General features: G+C 53.6%; 1 protein-coding gene across 2 annotated transcripts in view; it reads left to right on the forward strand.

Annotated features, from left to right (window-relative positions):
• Positions 1 to 19,234, forward strand: part of ZNF423 (zinc finger protein 423) — a 342,911-nt gene that overhangs the window by 157,957 nt on the left and 165,720 nt on the right. Inside the window, exon 1 of one of the 2 annotated variants that reach the window (XM_040253474.1) lies at positions 14,300 to 14,494. The exons of the other annotated variant lie outside the window; for it this stretch is intronic. The gene's annotated coding sequence lies outside the window, so the exon portion shown is untranslated. Of the gene's footprint in view, positions 1 to 14,299; positions 14,495 to 19,234 lie in introns of those variants that run through there. 2 annotated transcript variants of the gene reach the window in all.

The following is a 19,234-nucleotide window of genomic DNA, read 5'->3' on the forward strand; positions in this document are numbered from 1 at the left end:
GAAGTCGTGAGTTGCTTGGCACAGTGGGAAGGTCTCAAGGGGATGTTAAGCAGGACAACAGTGTGAGTGGACCTGTGCTCTGCAAAGATCTGTATCTGGACTGGACTAGACATGGGGAATCCTGTTAGGGGCCGGCCAATGAGGTGGTCCAAACCAATCAGCCAACAACCGAACAACCAGCCAGCCACAGTGGCTGGGACTCAAGCGATGGAAGCAAACTGGGGAGGCTGGTGGGTAGATTTGAGACCCGGCTGAATGCAGAATGGACAGGACTTGGTGATGAGCTGTGCAGGCATGAGAGGAGAGAGAGGAAAGGTGTCTGGCATGGGGACATGATGACAGGGAGAGGACAGCTGGAGAACAGGGCTCATCCACATTACTTTACTCTGCTTTACTTTTTTGTTCATCACTGATTCCTAACATCTTACAGGACAATTTGATTGCCTACCCCCTTACTGTCCATCTCTTCCACCAGACTGTCAATCCTAAAAGGGCAGGACTTTGCCTTCTTCCCTGTTGCATCCCCAGACCACACCCTGTACAGAGTTCAGAGGTTCCCAGCTTTCTTGGATCATAATACCTTAGCATCTGTGATTTTTTTTTTCAGGGTACCTCTAAGCCAAAAGAATTACTTAATAGTTCCCTTTGTTCGAAGAGTCAGGTGCAAATAACAAGTACTTATGTCCTGAGAACTTAATAGCTGTTTGAACACATACATTTAAAGAAAGAAGTATATTTTCATTTTGCTTTCAGATAATCACAATTATAATTATTGTTTTTGTTCAGTTGCTCAGTCCTGTCCTGTAGTTTATGACCTCATAGACTACAGCATGTTAGGCTTCCGTGTACTTCACTGTCTCCTGGAGTTTGCTCAGACTCATGTCCATTGAGTTGATGATGCCATCCAACCATCTCATCCCTTCTCCTGCTGCCTTTGCCAGCATCAAGGTCTTTTCCAGTGAGTCGGCTCTTCACATCAGGTGGCCAAAGTCTTGGAGCTTCAGCTTCAGCATCAGTCCTTCCAATGAATAGTCAGGGTTGATTTCCTTTAGGATTGACTGGTTTTATCTCCTTACAGTCCAAGGGATTCTCAAGAGTCTTCTCCAGCACCACAGTTCGAAACCATCAATTCTTTGGTGCTCAGCCTGCAATGAGGCAGACCTGGGTTTGATCCCTGGGTTGGGAAGATCCCTTGGAGGAAGGCATGGCAACCCACTTCAGTATTCTTGCCTGGAAAATCCCCACGGACAGAGGAGCCTGGTGGGCTACAGTCCATGGTGTCTCAAAGAGTCAGACAACTGAGCAACTAAGCGCACACACACAGCCTTCTTTATGGTCCAACTCTCACATCCCCCCATGAGTACTGGAGAAACTATAGCTTCGACTAGATGAACCTTTGTTGGCAAAGTGACGTCTCTGCTTTTTAATATGCTGTCTAGGTTTGTCATAGCTTTTCTTTCAAGGAGCAAGCATCTTTTAATTTCATGGAATGTTGTAAAACGCAGGTTCTGATTCAGCAGGTCCAGATAGGGCCTGGAATGCTGCCCTGCTCATAAACTCCCAGGCAATGCTGAGCTGTTGGTCCAGGACCATAGTTTGAGTGGGTAACTGAGATGTCTGCTGGGCCACTGTCTTCACTCCTTTCCAAACACCCTTTCAAAAGCTATGTCTGTACTCTCCGCAGAGAGCTTTGCCAGTCCCATGGCATGAATTAGATAACCTGTTGTCCATGTGATACAGTTTGAGGTACCCAACACAGCCGCCTCCTTCTCCTTGAACAGAAATCCTTGCCAGGCCTCATCCAGGGCTCTAAGTGACTGAATTCTTGCATGACTGTCAAACCCTCATCAAGAAGGTGATTGTTCCTGGTTCCTACCAGCAAGGTGATCTTGGTGGACTCGGAGTATGCTACAAATGCGTGCTGGGGCAGATAGCTAGCTGTTTCATCCTGGCTGTTTTATCAGCTAGAGTTACCTGCCTTCTGATGGCTGTGGACCCATCTTAGGCCCAGAATGCTAGGAGGTCCCATGGACCACCCACCAGACACTCTGCTGCCTTTCTTGGAGCTCAGTCCCATTGAAGGGAGCTGCTTTCCATCTCCTGGCCGTGATGGTCAGATCACTCTCTCACCAGCTCCTGGTTGGTTTGGATGTCCGGATCTGGGAAGGTGAGTTTTCTGGTGACATGGGCCGTACACGTCACAGGTGTATACTCATACGCGTGTCCATGGATCCTGGTTAGTGCCTGGCAGAGCTCCACAGCGTAGGTGAAAGTGCAAGAGATTATACCCTCCTGGATGCTCTTTCTCTGGGGAATTCAGTCTATTCTACTGATCCAGTGAGCACCCAAATGGGGCTCAGGGCCAGAGCTGTGCTGTTCCCGATTGCTGGAGGCATCGAGGATCAGCTGAGTCATCTATCAGTTCATTCATCCCCTCCTGCTCTGAGTGTTTATGCATTCATTGTGGCTGATGTTATGAGTTGGAGGGTCGGTGTAGCCAGAGAAGACCTCCTGGAGGCGGGAGCCCTGTGGGTGTGTGCAACCCTGCATACATGTGTGTATGGAGCAAGAATGAATGTGTGTGTGTGCATGGATACACGTGCGCCTGTGCATGCCTAAATGTATATAAGCCTGTGTGCCCAGTAGGACTGTACAAGCGAAAGCCTGGTACCAATAACAGCAGCTTTGGAAACCTCCCTTGCCGGTGTGGATCCCAGGCTGCAGAAAAGAAGCTGCAGTTGGGTAGAGCAGATTTTGTAGCTTGGCTTCATGTGCGTGTGAGCACTTGGGTGTGTTTTAATTAACTAGAACATTTGCCTGGAAATGAGCAGCGGTGGCAGCAGGCGCAAAGGCAGCTGGCAGGAGGGGGTGGGGCGGTGGCAGCCGTGGTGGCGGAGGCCGTGGCAGCCAGGCTCCCGAGCTTCTACGTGACCGGTCCCGGCTGATGGAGCCATGGAGTGGTGGGGTGGCAGGCTGCCCCTGGTGCTGGGCATGGGCCCAGCAGATAGGGGATTCTGGGAGTGGCTGAACTTTCTAGAATTCCCAAGACTCCTCTCCACCCCCACCTAATCACAGATGACCAGGGCAGTCATTCCAGCACATGGGTGGGGACATGCAACTCCTGGCATTGTATCCAGGGCGGGCTTTGGCCCCATGAGTCGTGTAGGACTGACTGTCCTCTCTCTACTCCCAGCCCAGCACCTGGAACATAATGGGACACGTGAACATGTTTATTGTGAGTGTGACTCAATAGATAAAGGCAACCAAGGCTCAGAGAGGTTGAGTGATGTCTCCAAGGTCACACAGCATGTTAGTAGATCCGGTGGAAATGTTGACTCTTGTTTCTAGTACTCTTCCCACAGTCCTGTAATAATGGCATGAGGAAATGCATGGGATCACTTCAGGGGAAGATGAATACTCACACCACAGGTGTATGTACCTCCCCCTCTGCCTCGAGCAATCCTAAGTGGTCTATCCACCATCCTGTCCATATGGGTGGTGGGAAGGATATTCTCAGGATGGTAATGTTTTCTCCCATCAGGAGAGGAGTGGGGAAGGGCTGGTGGTGACTGGTGGGGAAGGACTGGGGTGATTCCTTCCTAAGAAAACTTGGTCACCAATAGCTCACAGATTGTAGTTTATTGAAGAAAATCTCTTCACGTAGATGCTAGACCTCCCGCCTCCCTAGATATCCCTCTCTCTGCCATCAGTCTGTTCTGAGGCCTCATTCTTAGAGTCCACCCCTTAGCACCTCCAGGCTGGGCTGCTGCATTGGCTTCCCTGGGTGTCTGTTCTCTGCTCTCTCTTTGTCCCATCCCACTCACGGGCTGTTGCCTGATGATTTTGTGGAAATAGCACTTTATTCATGCTGCTCTCTGTCTAGTGGTCCCGAGGCTGGATTCTGGGACCATACTGCCTGGGGTCAGACGTAGGCTTTGCCCCTCTGTGATTGCAGCAGAGTGGCATCAGCTCTCCGAACCTTGCTGTCCTTGCTTGTAAAGCGGGACAGTGCTCTGTATGCAGTTTGGCGGCAAGTCATATACACACGGCAGGACCACTGACGCTTGTTGAAGACATAGACTGGGCTGCTACCCACCCAAGTGGGCTTCCCTGCTGATGCAGCGGTAAAGAATCTGCCTGCCAAGCAGGCAACGCAGGTTGGACCCCTGGGTCGGGAAGATTCCCCTGGAGGAGGGCATGACAACCCATTCCAGTGTTCTTGCCTGGAGAATCTCATGGACAGAGGAGCCTGGTGGGCTACAATCCATGTGGTCAGGAAAGAGTCGGACAGCTACTGAGGACTTAAACAGCAACAACCCAGCCGAGAGCACTCAGTGCACTGGTTGTATACATACCGAAAGTCCTGTGGGCACTCTGATTGAGGCGCCTGTGGTAGGAGAGGCTGATGGGACGTAAACTGATGGATGGAAGAGCAAAGTTATGTTCAACTTGACCTTTCCTGGGTGCCTGCTCTCAGGTAACATGGAATAACAGGTTATTTCTTTTTGCTGAATGCATAGCTCAATTTACATGAGGTAAAAGTGCACGTAGTAGGTAATATTGACATCTACCTATTATGTATCTATCTCTCCAACTATCCATCCATCTATTGGAATAGCTTCCATTCTCATGCCAGCTGTCTTTCTTGCCCTTGTTATTTCCTCTGCCCAGAATGTTCTGTCTACCTGCCCCTTGGCTTTTTATTTTTTTCCCCATAAATTAAGACCCAGCCTGAGGTCTTCTCTGCCCCGTGGTGGCGTTCATGGTCGGCCAGCCAGACCTGACTTCCGCCTGATGACACCCTTTTTGTGGTCCGCTGTAGTCCCCCTTGTCTCGCGCCCTTCCCTCAGTCTCCTTTAAAGAATATGCTCCTGAAGGCACGGGCTCGGGGTTGGTTCCTCGTGGTCATGTGCTGTGCCCAGAAACTGGTGAGTCCTCCTGCCTGGAGAATCCCATGGACAGAGGAGCCAGGCAGCTACAGCCATGGGGTCACAAGAGTTGGACATGACTTGGCGATTAAACCACCACCACTCCCACCATCCGTGCTGACTGAACAGAAGGCTGGATTGGGATTTGCTGCTGAGGCAGGAAGGAGGGTTGGTCCTGCACGTGCATGTGCAAGTACACACGCGTGTCCCCATGTGTATTTGCACACATGTGCTTGCTTTGGCCCATCAGTTTGATGCTTCTCTCTAATTGGATTTCTGAAGAAAGGTGCCTGCTTTAATTTTTAATTAGAAATCAGAGCAGAGAAAGAACGGGCCAGCACTGCAGCTGGGGGTCTTTCTCGACGCTGGAGTTCTCTTTAACAAGCACTCACTGTCCAGGGCGGCTTCTGTTCGGGCTGGACACCATGGCTTGCACCGGTGGGAGTGTCTTAATGCCTATGAAATTATCATGTAATTATTTGGTAATAGGGCATCAGGATTTTGCTTATACAGCAATCTTTCCCTGCCGCTGAAGAAAATTGCCAAGGAAGAGAAGCCAGAGACAACCAGGGCTCTACCTCGGGAGCTGTGGGGCTCGCACGTCTTTTGAAGAGACGGGGTCCCTGCCCTCTGGGAGTCCAGCTGGAAGCCCTTGTAGTTTTCTGTGCTCAGTCTCTTCAGTCGTGTCCGACTCTTTTTGACACCGTGGGCTGTGCCCACCAGGCTCCTCTGTCCATGGGTTTCTCCAGGCAAGAATGCTAGAGTGGGTTGCCATTTCCTCCTCTAGGGGATCTTCTGGACCCAGAAACCCTGGTCTCTGTCAAATGGGATTACCCTGTGACCCATTTCTCCTAGACAGGAGATGTGATTAGCATGTTTGCTGTAGGTAAAATGATCCGTGCAGAATGTTTCAGGTGGGGAGTAATTACCTGGGCACCAGGGCAGGGTGGGGAGTCTCACCTGCTGGTGGAAACCTACCCTGGGTTTCCGGGCTCCAGCAAGGACCCTGGCAGGTGGGATACCCTCAGGGTCTGGATAGCCTCTAGGTAGGGCGCCTCCTGGTGGGGTAGCCCAAATACTGCACATGTAGTGGGGTCGACAGGACATTCACATATGCTTGAGTGTTTTTTTTTCTTTAGGAAGCTTTTAAACTGTGATTCAGTACTTTGGTCAGGACTTCCTGGGGTGGAGAGCGCAGACCCTCAGGCCAGGCGGCCGGGGGCTCCCCCACTTATGTGCTCCGGCACTGTGGGGAAATTACTCCTAACTTCCCTGTGCTTCTCTTTCCTCTTCTGGAAAGGAGGAATGGCAGCGGATTCTTCCCAACAGTGTCCCTAAGAAGATTAAAGACAGCTGGTAAAGAATCTGCCCTCAATGCTGGAGACCTGGGCTCAATCCCTGGGTTGGGAAGACCCCCTAGAGAAGGGAACAGCTACCCAATCTAGTATTCTGGCCCAGAGAATTCCATGGACTGTATAGTATAGGTCCTGAATCCCTTACTCACTATTCTGAATTCCAGAAAGCCTGAAACCAGAAGTTTTTGGTCTATCTAGTCAAAGCTATGGTTTTTCCTGTAGTCATGTATGGATATAAGAGTTGAACCATAAAGAAGGCTAAACACTGAGGAACTGATGCTTTTGAATGGTGGTGCTGGAGAAGACTCTTGAGAGTCCCTTGGACAGCAAGGAGATCAAACCAGTTGATCCTAAAGGAAATCAATCAACCCTGAATCTTCATTGGAAGGACTCATACTGAAGCTGAAACTCCAATATGTTGGCCACTTGATACAAAGAGCTGACTCATTGGAAAAGACCCTGATGCTGGGGAAGATTGAAGGCAGGAGGAGACAGGGACGATAGGGGATGAGATGTTGGATGGCATCACTGACTCGATGGACATGAGTTTGAGCAAACTGCTGGAGTGAAGGACAGGGAAGCCTAGCGTAGATGGGGTCACAGAATCAGACACGACTTAGCGACGGAACATCAACAACAACCACCTCTCCTTTGGCAGCAAAATTTGACCTGGCTGATATGAACCATTAAATTATAGAGTTTAATTTATGGTGGTGAATTACATTTTGCTGCAGAAATATCAGTGTGCTCAGTTGCTTCTGAGGTATTCCCAGATACCAAGGAAAAGGCAGTCTGTTACTGTTCTAGAACCTGAAGATGCCTGGATTCTGGAACACGTCTGGCTTCAAGAGTTTCGGGTAGGGGATTGTGGACCAGCATGTGCAAGATATACGGGGCTTCACACACAGAATCCTGCTCAGTCGGCACTGGGTAGAGCTGTCCTTCGACCTCATCAACAGAACAGCGCTGCCCGACCTCTGTCCCTCATGGCACGGCTGGTGCACCTGGGTAGGAGGTGGGATGCCCCGTAGCAGGTAGATTTGTGTTTGGGACACACAGGAAGGGCTGACTCTTGCTGGCTCCAGGGGCTGGCTGCTGGATTCCGTGCCCATGGTTTGTGTCTGTTTCGGAGGTGCCTGCTGCCAGTTCTGTAGCTCCCTGAAAGATCCTGGGCCTGAAGGAACCCCTTCGCACATCATCCTCCGCCTCCCCTCGGGGGCAGCCGTCCTCCTGTTGGAGGGGCATTGCCTGGTGCCTGCTGACACCATTTCTCCGGTGCCCCCCGAGCGGCCCAGCGCGGCTAATGAGGATGCTCGGCCTTCCTAGTCGTGAGAATCCTGTTGGCTCTGACACCACCTTCCGAAGGGGCTGCGGGGTGGGGAACGGGCATGTGCCTGCTAAGGAAGGCAATTAGGAAAATTGGAGGTGAACCTCCCTTTATTTACACATTTCTCTTTTACTCCCGATAAGACGAGGTCCTTTGAGATGCTCGCCCCCACCCCCACCCCCACCAGTGTTTCTGGCCTGACTCCCTAAGGGAATTGAACATTTTTTCTCATGGGGCAGTGCCTCAGCTTGGTCCTCCAGGTGCAATCCATTCACACCGCACCAGCTTTTCAAAGAGCTCCTCCTCCTCCCAAACACAAAAGATGCTTTAACTGTCTTGCCTCAAGCCAGCGTTGTCAACTAGCTGTACTTTCTCTCTTCTGTTTGGGTTGTAAAACCCAGCAATTAAGAAAATTCCTGCTTCAGATTAATTGTAGCCTACTTAGGCTGGGAGCGAGGCAGTGTGCCATGTCACCGGAGTTTCACTGCTTTTGAGGCAGGGGGAGCTGGAGCGCTCAGGGAAACCCAGTCTCAGAGAAAGGAGGGCCGTTGTTGCCGATGGCACAGGGGGCAGAGTGAGACAGGCCTGGGATTCAGGGCCCAGAGTTTCATCCCCCTAGCTGGATGGTTTTTTCATCTGAGCTTCTCTGCTGGGCAGATAAGAGCATCCCTGGCAGCCTGTGAGTGGGCAGACACCTCCACCCCATCCTTCCTGGGCCACGTGGCCCGTGGGGTGTGATATCTGAGTGTGGATGAGCGCAGATTCCGTGTTCTGTCTTTGCAGGCAGCCCTTGTGGACATCTGCACTGGTCTCTTTTGCAGAAGCAGGTTGTCCGAGGGTTAAAGGTTAGGAAAACCCTGGCCAGTTGCCTACGGTGTGCCGTGTGCTATGTTGGGTGGCCAGGATGGAGGCAGACAGCTGGAGCAGCCGCTGCCTGCATGCTGCCTGTGTTTGGGGCCCTGGAGGGAGCACCCTGCCCTAGCACTTCTGTGGCCACAGCCCAGGTGTAGGAGGGGTGGGCAGGTTGTGCCTGCCCTTGGCCTCTCACGCACTCCTCCCGGGTAATCCCACCTGTGGGCCTGCTGGTGGCAGCTTATAGAGCATCCACACAGGGTTCTGGAGAAGGAACTGGCAGCCCACTGCAGCGTTCTTGCCTAGAGAATCCTGTGGACAGAGGAGCCCGGTGGGCTGCTGGCTGTGGGGTCGCACAGTGTCACACGACTGAAGTGATGCAGCAGCAGCAGCAGCAGCAGCACACGGACTCCGTTCTCCTCTGACCCTCGCTGCGGCCCTGCGAGGTAAACCAGAGCCCCAGTGAGTGGAAACCGAGGCTCAGGGCGGGGGCGGGGAGTGTAGGGCCGCATGGCCCAGAAGCAGGAGGCAAGACCAGCCGGGCCTCTGCGTGTGGTGTGACACGGCGGCAGGTGGGGGCAAGACTGCCAACTCCTTTTTTCCCTTGTGGTTTTCTTCTGAGTCCTTATTGTAAGAGAGTGAAACCCAGGGCTCTCTGAGGGGCCTCTGGGTCCACCCTCCTGCGTCAGCCTGGCTGGGCTGCATGCTCAGGGCCGCCTCATTAGCTGCCTGCTGGGCTTGGTTCAGGGACCCTGGAGGGGAGTGTGAGCCTGAGTCTATGGGGACGCCTGTCCTGCTGAATCTGAAAGAGGAAGGGTGCCCCTTATCCTGCCCATTGTGTGTGATGGCCTAGGGCTCTGTGGACGCCCGTGGAGACGAGTCGAATTTGAGGCCCTCCTTTTTTCCCTGTACCACATTCCCTGAGCTTATTTCTCCCCCTACCACACTCCCTGAGCTTACTAAAGGCTACCAACTGGGCCTGGGGGCAGACGCTGAGCTAGACACTTGCCAGACAGCATCCCCTTCCATCCTCAAGTCCGGGAGGGAGGCAGCCCTTTTCACTGTCTTCATTTTACAGTTGAGGTTTGTGGCTCAGAGAGGGGAGGTCACTTTCCCCAGGTCACACAGCACGCATGTGACAGGGCCAAGCTTCAACCCAAGCCCATGCATTTGACCTCCACTGCCCATGCTTCTTGTCTCCTGGGTGGCCTGGGGCTTGATGGGGGCAGGGCTGGGGGAGCCTGCAGGATGTGGGATCTGTAGGCATTGGCGGCACCGGAGCTCGTTTCCCAGGTTTCGCTGCCTGTGCCGAGGCTGCCTCAGGTGGTTCTGAGTCTCCTGGGCCTGGGCCCTGCCCGTCAGATGGAGATGGGGATTCCTATAGAACTGGTCACAGCCACTGCCAACGCAGCGGAACCTGCTGGCTGGAACCACGTCGAGGTCCGGTTTCTGAACACTCTTTGGGGGTCCTATAGAACAGGTCTCAGGAGCTGCCTGGGTCAGGGCTGGGCCAGGAAGGAGGGTAGGAGTCCCAGCCTAGGACGACTCCAGCCTTGCAGACTCAGCTCCCATTGGGAGTCACCTAGGAGCTGTGGCAGCTTGAGTCTCCCACCTGTACCATTTCTGGGCCTCAGTTTCCAAGTCTGTGACATGAGCACTTCTCCTTGACGTGGGAGGTCTGGGGGTATTGAGGCCTTCGTGAGCCACTGTGGGGAAGGGCTGCCCTCCTGGGTCTGGGGTGGGTTGAGTGGCCCGATCCTCCCATCCCAAGAGCTGCTCGCTGGAGATGGTCCTCAGGTGTCAGTTTCCTCCATGGATCCTCTGGGTGGACTTTACAGTTTGGAGAGCAGGCTCTGCAGAAACTGTCGGCACGGGAAGGAGCAGGGACGTGGCCTTGATCCAGGCAGACTCGTTTGCAAGCCGCTTGCCACAGAGAGCCCGGTTTCCATTTCTGTGACCTGAGGATAACATTGGCACGGACCCAGGTTGCTGCTGTTCAAGTCAGAACCTTCCCAGACTCCCATCGTCCTGGTCATTTACTCCTTGCATGCGCGCTAAGTCCCTTCAGTCGGACCCAACTCTTTGTGACCCTGTGGGCTGTAGCCTGTCAGGCTCCTCTGTCCATGGGGTTCTCCAGGCAAGAATACTGGAGCGGCTGCCGTGTCCTCCTCACTACACCCTGTTTAATGTCTTTGATTTACTTTTTTAAATTCTCCCTCCTTCACTCGAGGGACTGGGGTTGGGTAAGACCGTGAAAACTACGAGACGATGAGCTGTCTTCTGGTTGTGTCGCTAACCCACCGTCTGACCCCCTCCTGGGTCACCAGGCCCTTGGGTATAACGGAGGCAGTAGCAAAGGTTGATGCAGTTTGTTCTGTGCGGGGCACAGATGCAGTTTGTTCTGTGCACGCTCCAATTTAGTCCGCATGGCATTTCCCTGGGGCTGGTGCTTCTTCCCATTTTATGGAGGAGGAAGTGAAGGCTCAGAGCTAGTGAATGGTGGAGCCAGGGCTGAACCCAGACTAACTGAGGACCCATGGGGCTGAGCACCCAGGGCTCTAGGGCTGCGTGTAGGCCGGCTAGAAGATAAGCTTGGCATTGGCAGAGGAGCCTTGTTCCAGCCTCGCCACCAGGTCTGGGAGTGGCCGCTGGCCCAGGCTTGCCCTGGCATCAGACAGCCCCTTTCCCCCCTTGGCCCCGGCCCCTCTTCCCTGGCCTTTTGCTCCCCTTCCTCAGTTGCCCTAATGACTTAGCCCAGGTGGCAGGTTACGTGGAGAAACCACTCCAGGGAAATAAGAGTCCTTGCTACCAGCCTGGGCCTCAGGTGTGTGCACAGCGGCCCTCCCTGGGGGTCCGTGAGCTGCGCCTGCCCCCTCCAGCTGTTAGGAACCTGAGAGCGGTGTGCCTGCGTGTGTGGTAGAGTAACTGTGTGCACGTAATTGTGCGTGCATAGAACTGCACACATAGAACTATGTATATGGAGCTGTACGTGCCGTGTGACTTTTTGCAGAACCGTGTGGGTATGTGACTGCCGTGTGTGTAGGTGTGTGTGTATGTGCGTTTGTGCCTGCCTGGGAGGCTGGAGGTAATGGGGGAGAGGGAGATGTTGACGGTGGGGGGCCCCAGGAATGTATGGTGGGGCAAGTGTTAACCTCCTCTGCTGGCTAAAACACACTTTGTAGAATAGAGTTACACATATGTTTGGGTAATTAGAACAAAAGCCGAGAGAACAATTCCATTCAAAGGGACAAAGTGGGGAGGTGGGGGTCCACTAAGATCTGGGGGGCCGAGTTCTGTCTCCCCAGCTCTCCCCTGCCTTTGCTGCGTTTTGATCGCGCTATTTAGAAAATCCCTTTGTTGTAGGATAAACTGACATTGGCCCGCGCGTTTCTGCTGTGAAGTTTGCTGTGTTCCAGGGCCCACTCGGGACAGCCAGGCCATTAGGAGCTGATTAAATGAGCTAATTTTAATTTGTTCAGTGGTTACAGATGCAGAGACCTTTCCATGCCCTTTTCTTGAGGCTCTATTTATTTATTAAATTTTTTTCTGAAAAGTAAAAGACCTTCAGGACTCCCTTTTCTCTTCCCATCCCCCTTCAAAAATAAACATGTGAAAACATTTCAAATAAGAACTTCAGCTGGGAGAGAAGGCCTTGGATATGGGCTTAGCTGCCAGAGGTGCCAGTTGGGGGTCTCCCCGGTCTGGAAGTGGGGAGGGGGTTCGGAGCTGCTGGGATGGGCCACCCACGAGGGCTGGGAGAGAGGAACTTGAGATTTAGTAGAAGTGATCCAAGACCTGAGTTTCACCTCTAGGTCTTCGCGCGTGCTGGGGCTGCTGCCTGGACCTCTGTCCTCAGCCCTGCGTCCTTTCCTTGGCTGATTCTTATTCATCCTACTGGTCTCAGCGCACAGGCTGCTTTTTTTAGGAAGCTCGTTGCACCCCAGTCCCCATTCTCCCACTGCCCTGGGGACTTCTCCAGTCATAGCAGATGTCAGCACGTGGAGAACGTCTGTCTCTTTCAGGAGGCTGTGAACTCCGTAGGGCAGGATCTATGCCTGCGTTGTCTCCCCTCACACCTCCAGCACCAAAGTGTTCTAAACACATCTTCAGCATCTGTTGAAGAGATGAATGGATGAACGGGTGGATGACATCTGTACTGAGTGCCACTGCACACCAAGCTCTTTTTTTAATTTAATTGTTTTTGAAATATAGTTGATTTACCATGTTGTATTAGTTTCTGGTATACATAAAAGTGATTTGGTTATGTATATGTGTATATATATATTCTTTTTCATATTCTTTTCCATTATGGTTTATCACAGGATATGGAATATAGCTCCCTGTGCTATACAGTAGGACCTTGCCGCTTATCCATTCTCTCCATAATAGCTTGCATCTGGTAATCCCAAACTCTCAATCCATCCCTCCCACCCTTCGGCCACCACAAATCTGTTCTTTATGTCTGTGAGTCTGTTTCTGTGAGTCTGTTTTTGTTGTGTAAATAAGTTCATTCATTTCATATCTTAGACTCTGCATGTAAGGGATATGTGTCTTGCTCTTTCTGACTTACTTCACTTAGTATGCTGATCTCCAAGTCCATCTGTGTTGTGGCACGTCACTATTTCATTCTTCCGTGTGGCCGGGTGACACTCCACCACATACACGAGCCACGTCTTCTTCATCCACTGCTCTGCTGCGGGACACTCGGGCTGTTTCTGTGTCTTGGCTGTTGTGAATGGTGCTGCTGTGGACATCGGGGTGCATGCATCTTTGAATCAGAGCTGTTTTCTGGATATATGCCCAGGAGCAAGATTGCCGGATCATATGGTAACTGTATTAGTTTTTTGAGGAATGTCCATGCTGTTTTGCATCATATCTGTACCAGTTTACATTCCCACCAACAGTGTAGGAGGGTTCCCTTTTCTTCACACCCTCTCCAGCATCTCACTAACACCAGGTTCTCGATGTCAGGACCCGGGGGTCCGACCGATTTCAAATTGTCATCCGGAGCTGTGCGTCACTGGCCTTCCCCCTTCCGGTGACCTCTTTTCTCACTGATGAGGGCTGAGGAGTCAGTGTTGAGGGCCGAATCTTGAAAAATGAGTGTGGTGGGAATCCATGCTTGCCGGTCCCAGCGTGATGCTGATTTCCAGGGCCGGGACAAAGCTCTGGCCCAGCTCTGCTGGAAACCTGACCGAAGGCCGCAGAGGGAGGCGAAGGGAGGAAAACTGCTCCGTGACCTGGCTTTTTACAGCACTTGTGGGCCAGCCGGCCTTGGAGGATAACGGGCCAGCCCTGGAGGTGCTCAGAGCATAGAAAAGGGGGGCTCGTGTGGACGCAGCCGACGGCCACCCCCACTCTTGCCTCAACTCCTGGCCTCCTCCCTGCTTCTTCATTTTTTAACACGTCTTTCTCTGGGGTTGGGGCACCTTTCCTTGAGCGGTGGGGTTTTCCCTGGAGCTTGCAGCCGCTGTGGCTGGGCCAGTTTCTGGGGCCTGGTTTCCATTTGCTGAGCACTCCTTTCCGCAGACGGCACCCCACCCACCCCACCCAGGGCCTCTGAGGGGCTGTCCCCCACCCTGTCCTGGCAGCCCCGCGTTCCTCCTTTAACCCCAGCCTCAGGGACAAGCGCTGGAGCGGGACTGTCCCGGCCCCTCATCTCTGCAGGAATCCCAGGGCTGGCGGGAGAGTCAGAGCTTCCCCGGGCGCCCCTGGGGTCTGGGGCCCTCAACTGGGTCAGCATCTGGCCGAGTGGCCCAGCCTTTGGCCTCCTCTGTCTCCTCCCCCACTCCCTCCCCGAGGCCCTTCCTCTCCCCACTAGCTGGATTCCCCGCCAAGGCGGCGGGAGCAGCCACGCTGGGCCCATCCTTTCCCCGGCTGAGGCCGAGGGTGGGGATGAGTCCTGGGGCTGAGGTCACCAGCGGGGCAGTGGGAAGCGCTTTTCCAGCCCTCGCCTGCCCGGCCGCTGGGTGCCCGGAGCGGGGGCATCAAACAATTTATCCTGGGATGTCCCGGTGAGCAGGGGGGGAGAGGTAAGTGGAGGGGCGGGGCTGGAGGGGGAGAATGGATAAAACAGGCTGGTGTCTGCACTGGAACGCCAAGAGTCCCCTTAGAGGCTCCTGGCTCCTTGGGAAGCTGAATGTCTGAACGTTCACTCAGAGTGGAATCTAACCCAGAAAGAAGGGAGCTGTTTTTCCTGGATTGGGGGAGAAAAGTGAGGGCTTCAGAGGCACTGGTGGCTGGGGTGTCAGATCTGCGTCGGGTCCTGCAGTGTGGGGATGGGGGTGGCCCTCTTGGGAGCGCCCCGATTTCCGGGTCGGGCACCGCTCTCCTCACTGCCCCCCTGCCCTTCTCTGTGTCCGTCCGGTGGCCTCCGGGCTCCCCTGTCTCTGCCAAGGAGGCTGGCCGGCATCCCCACTGGTCTGCGTGCCCTTTGGGCCGGAGCGCTTGCTGGCTCCCGTCCTGTCCCAGGCCCTCACCTCTGCCCCAATTCCTGCCCTGGTTCCTGGCCGGCGGCTGGGAGGTGGCCTGCGTGCCGCCTTCTGGGCCTGACCTTGCCACCCACGAGGCCAGCATGGCCTCGAGCCGTCCCCTCCCAGGCATCGGTCTCCTCTTCCGTCACTGGGAGACGCGCCAAGAGGACACCGAGGCAAGCCTCTGACTGTGGATCACTGGACCGTGATTCCCAATGGATTGGCGTGGGGCCTGCTGGCGGGGCGGGGTGGCGGGGGGCCTCGGTGGTAAGCGAAGCGGCTGTTTCTTGTGGCCAGCCACTTGTTCTCCGTGGGAAGGAACCAGCGCGTTTCTCTCTGTGTCGTAACCAAGCTACCGAAATGGCAAACTTGGGTTCTGCAGTTACACAGCATTTTGGAAGCAAATTGATAGGATAATGTGTTATTATTGGCTACTGGGTTAATAGCCGTTTTGGCAGGCGTGCCAATCCTGTGTGGCTTTGCTGGCGCGGGCATGAGGATGGTGCGGTGGGTAGAGGGGAACGGTGGGTGCGCGTGGCACCGAGAGGCAGGCCGGGGAGGACCTCAGGGGTGGATGCTCAGCCCTGATTAGCTGTTGCCGCAGCCAAGACCAGAGAGGTTGAGAGACCAGCGTCGGGTCCCACAGTGAGTCGGTGCTCTAGTTGGACTGTCGGTCTCCGTGGGAAGGATAGCTTGGTCTGTGATCTCTGAAGGCAGACAAGTGCCTTCACTCTGAGCCTCGTGTTAGCATCCAGGAAGATGGAGGTTTGGAACGTGCCCAAGGCAGCTCGGTCAGGATTCGGGGGTGTTGCACGTGCTAATGCCCCCTCCCGGAATGCACTTCCTCCACGTCCCTTGGCTCGCTTCCTTGCTTGCTCCAGGTCTGTGCTCACGTGTCACCGTGTCGCCACCTGTCTGGAGTAACACCCCACCCATTCCCTCATTCTCTGTCCTCACGCTGCTCCGTATTTTCTTTGTTGTGCCGCCTGACTTACTACAGATGGATTTACTGCTTTATCGTCAGCCTCCTCTCATTCCACTGTAGGCAAAGACTGTTGGGCTCTCTACCCTGTCCCCAGACCCTGGAACAGGGCTGCAGAGTAGACACTTGGTGACATTTGTTGAGGGAATAGATGCATGTAAATTACAATGTTGTTTTAAAAAATGCCTGCCATGTGACAGGGGACCGATTCCGTCTCCTCTCAGAGGACGGTGGAGTCGGGGATCCTGTTGTTCCTGTCCCCAAGAGGTGGTCAGCAAGCCCTCTCTTTGGGCTCATGGTGACATCATTTCTTTTTGCTAAGGAAGCTCAGAAGGGAATGAGTTCCCCATCACTGGAAGGAACCAAACCTGGCAGAGGGGATAGAAGTGCCGGTGGGGAGTGAATTGGATCCCCTTGAGGGCCCTTCTGTCTTTGGGTTCTGTGATGGGCTCAGGGGTAGGACAGTGGGGCCCGCTGTCTCTATCACAGGAGGTTAGTGGCTTCTACCCTGGGTGGCGTGTGAGGATTTGGAAAATTGTAAAAAATGCTCTTGGGAAGGATAAACTGAGAGTGGGCTGTATGGCCCACCGTGGGTGGGGAGCCCTGCGGTTAACCAGGGGTCTGCCCAGCAGCCTCCGCTCTTACTGCCTCCGATCTGGAAACAACACAGTGATACATTCACTGAGCATTATTTCCTGTGTGCCCGGCGCTAGGCCAGAGTTGCTTAACCTGGATTATCTGATTTAATCCTCGCCACAGCCAGAGGAGGCAGAAGGTGTTCTCTGTCTACTTTCTCCTTTGGTGGGGCTTAGAGAGGTTCAGTAACAGACCCCAGGTCACCACAGCTGGTCAGGGGTGGAGCCGGGCTGGGAACCTAGCTCTCTGGCTCAAGAGCCGTCCTGGACACGCTCCTGAGGCCCCTGGAACCAGGCCCCCTTGGCCAGTGTGTTTGCTGCCCCAGCACTTGGAGACAACCTGGCACGGATGGAGTAGATGTCAGTAAGTATCCAGAGAAGGAATGAATGAATGCAAGGAGTGTCCCAAGATGAACAGGAAGTGATCAATTCCTGTTTGGGCAGGGGAAGGAGAAACACAGGGCAGCGGTGGCCGAGAAGGTATGATAGCCGCGTGTGCTTGGCTTGCCTGACTTCCTCCCAGAAAAACTTACAAGGGGGCCATTTGGCTGTGTGTGCCTCGTGGGAGGGCACGCTTATTTGTGAGTGGTCAGTAGGGAGATTTGAGGTGAGTTTTGGAGAGACGCACACAGACACACAGACACACAGACACACACACACACTCTCTCTCATCCCCAGTGCGTTGTGTGCAACGATACTCACTTGCCTAGTTTTACCAGACAAAAGTGCAAACCTTTCAGCCCATCCCAGATCACACTGCTGAGGCTGTACCTTTAAGAGCTTGGACTCTTAGCTCATTATTTTATTAAAGCTATTCATCTGTTCTGCTCTAGTCTGAATAAATAGAAGGCCCGCACCCACCCACCTCCGACTCTCCCCTCCTGTCCACTCCCAGTGTCTCCTTGGTTTGAGTGTGGCTTTCTCGGGGGCTCGGGCTGAGGCTGGGTCGCTGAGCTCTGCTTCCGTCCCTGCCACCCTCTTTCCCACCCCGACATGTCCTTTCTTCCTCTCTGGCAAATGAAGGCTACGCTGAAGACTGAACTAGTTGCATTCTGCCACGATGCGTGAACACCCCAGGGACCTGGTGGTACAGGACAGGCTCTGCGGGGTGACCCCTCTGGGCCCAGGTGGTCAAGCAAGTGGGCAAGCTCATGAACCCCTCAGCTGCCAGCTGGAGCCTCTACCCGCCAGCCCCTGGGCCTCCATCTGATCGGGGCTTCCTTGAGTGGCTCCTGGCACTTTCTTTGTGATTTGCTTTGTCATCCATCCATCCATCCATTCATTCTCTCATTCATGCCATGGATAGGAAGGCGTTCTTTAGACCAAGCCCTGGGGCTTCAGTATTCCATCCCTCCATCCTTCATTCCTTTATGCGTCCTTCCATCCACCCAGTCATTCATGCCACTTACCAGTTGCTTCCTCTAGGACAAGACCGGAAATGTACCCTTTCATTCATTCATTCAGTCACTCACTTATTCAATCATCCAGCATATAGGTATTGGCAGGCATCTTGTGGGGACTCCCAGGGATCCACAAATTTGGGGCTTCTCAGAGTTGTCTCTAGGCAGTTCTAAGGCATGTGTCCCTGTAGGGAGACCCTTACAGAATAACCCAAGAATAACATTCTTGGAAGAGGATGAACAAGGACAGCTGAAGTGCTGATTAGATGGAATGTGAATGGAGGTGTAAGGAATACACAGCTCGTTCACAGCCCTGCACCCAGCCCTGACTAATGACCTGGCTGAAACATTCATTTGTCCCTCGTTCACTCACGGAAGATTCAGCAAATGTCAAGGACCTACTCTGTGCCCGGCACTGAGATGAGATGGTAGCCACCCCTGCTGGGGACAGTGGCCCCCAGCCGGCTGTGGGCATAGCACCCTCACCCTCAGGGATGCTGAGCTGGGGGCAATGTCTCCTCTTCCCAGACACCCTGTGGGCAGGATGTCATGGGTGGCACACTGTGCCAAGGCTCCTGGGTGATCCATCACTTTCAGTGGGTGGACTTTCTCGGTTTACCCCTTTACATTACATTAGCTTTCTCAGTCTCCTCTAAGGTGTATGTGTTGGTGTGGGGGGTTTCCAGTGAGTCAGGCAGTCACATCCTCCAGGTTCTGTTGGATTCTGTCTTGGGGCAAGTCCTTCCTTCAGACCTCAGGGTTCTCAGTGTCCCTGTGTCCACAATGGGTGGTAGCTGGGTGCCCCCAAAGGTCTGTTTCAGCCTGTGAGTCTCAGGCTTCTTATCTGTCAAATGTGTTTCTGGTAACATTGCTGCTACTGCTGCTAAGTCGCTTCAGTTGTGTCCGACTCTGTGCGACCCCATAGACGGCAGCCCACCAGGCTCCCCTGTCCCTGGGATTCTCCAGCCAATAACACTGGAGTGGGTTGCCATTTCCTTCTCCAATGCATGAAAGTGAAAAGTGAAAGTGAAGTCGCTCAGTTGTGTCTGACTCTTAGCGACCCCCTGGACTGCAGCCTACCAGGCTCCTCCGTCCGTGGGATTTTCCAGGCAAGAGTACTAGAGTGGGGTGCCAGTTTACATGTGGCTTAAAAGGATTAAGACATGCAAAACATTTATGCCTAATAATAAAATTAAATAAAAAAAGAGCCTGGCATATAGTAAGTGCTCAGTAAATACAGTTAATGATGATTTTCAAGTCTTTTTAGGACAGCAGTCACAAT

Source organism: Oryx dammah, unplaced genomic scaffold, assembly GCF_014754425.2.
Source record: "Oryx dammah isolate SB20612 unplaced genomic scaffold, SCBI_Odam_1.1 HiC_scaffold_13, whole genome shotgun sequence".
Taxonomy (NCBI): domain Eukaryota; kingdom Metazoa; phylum Chordata; class Mammalia; order Artiodactyla; family Bovidae; genus Oryx; species Oryx dammah.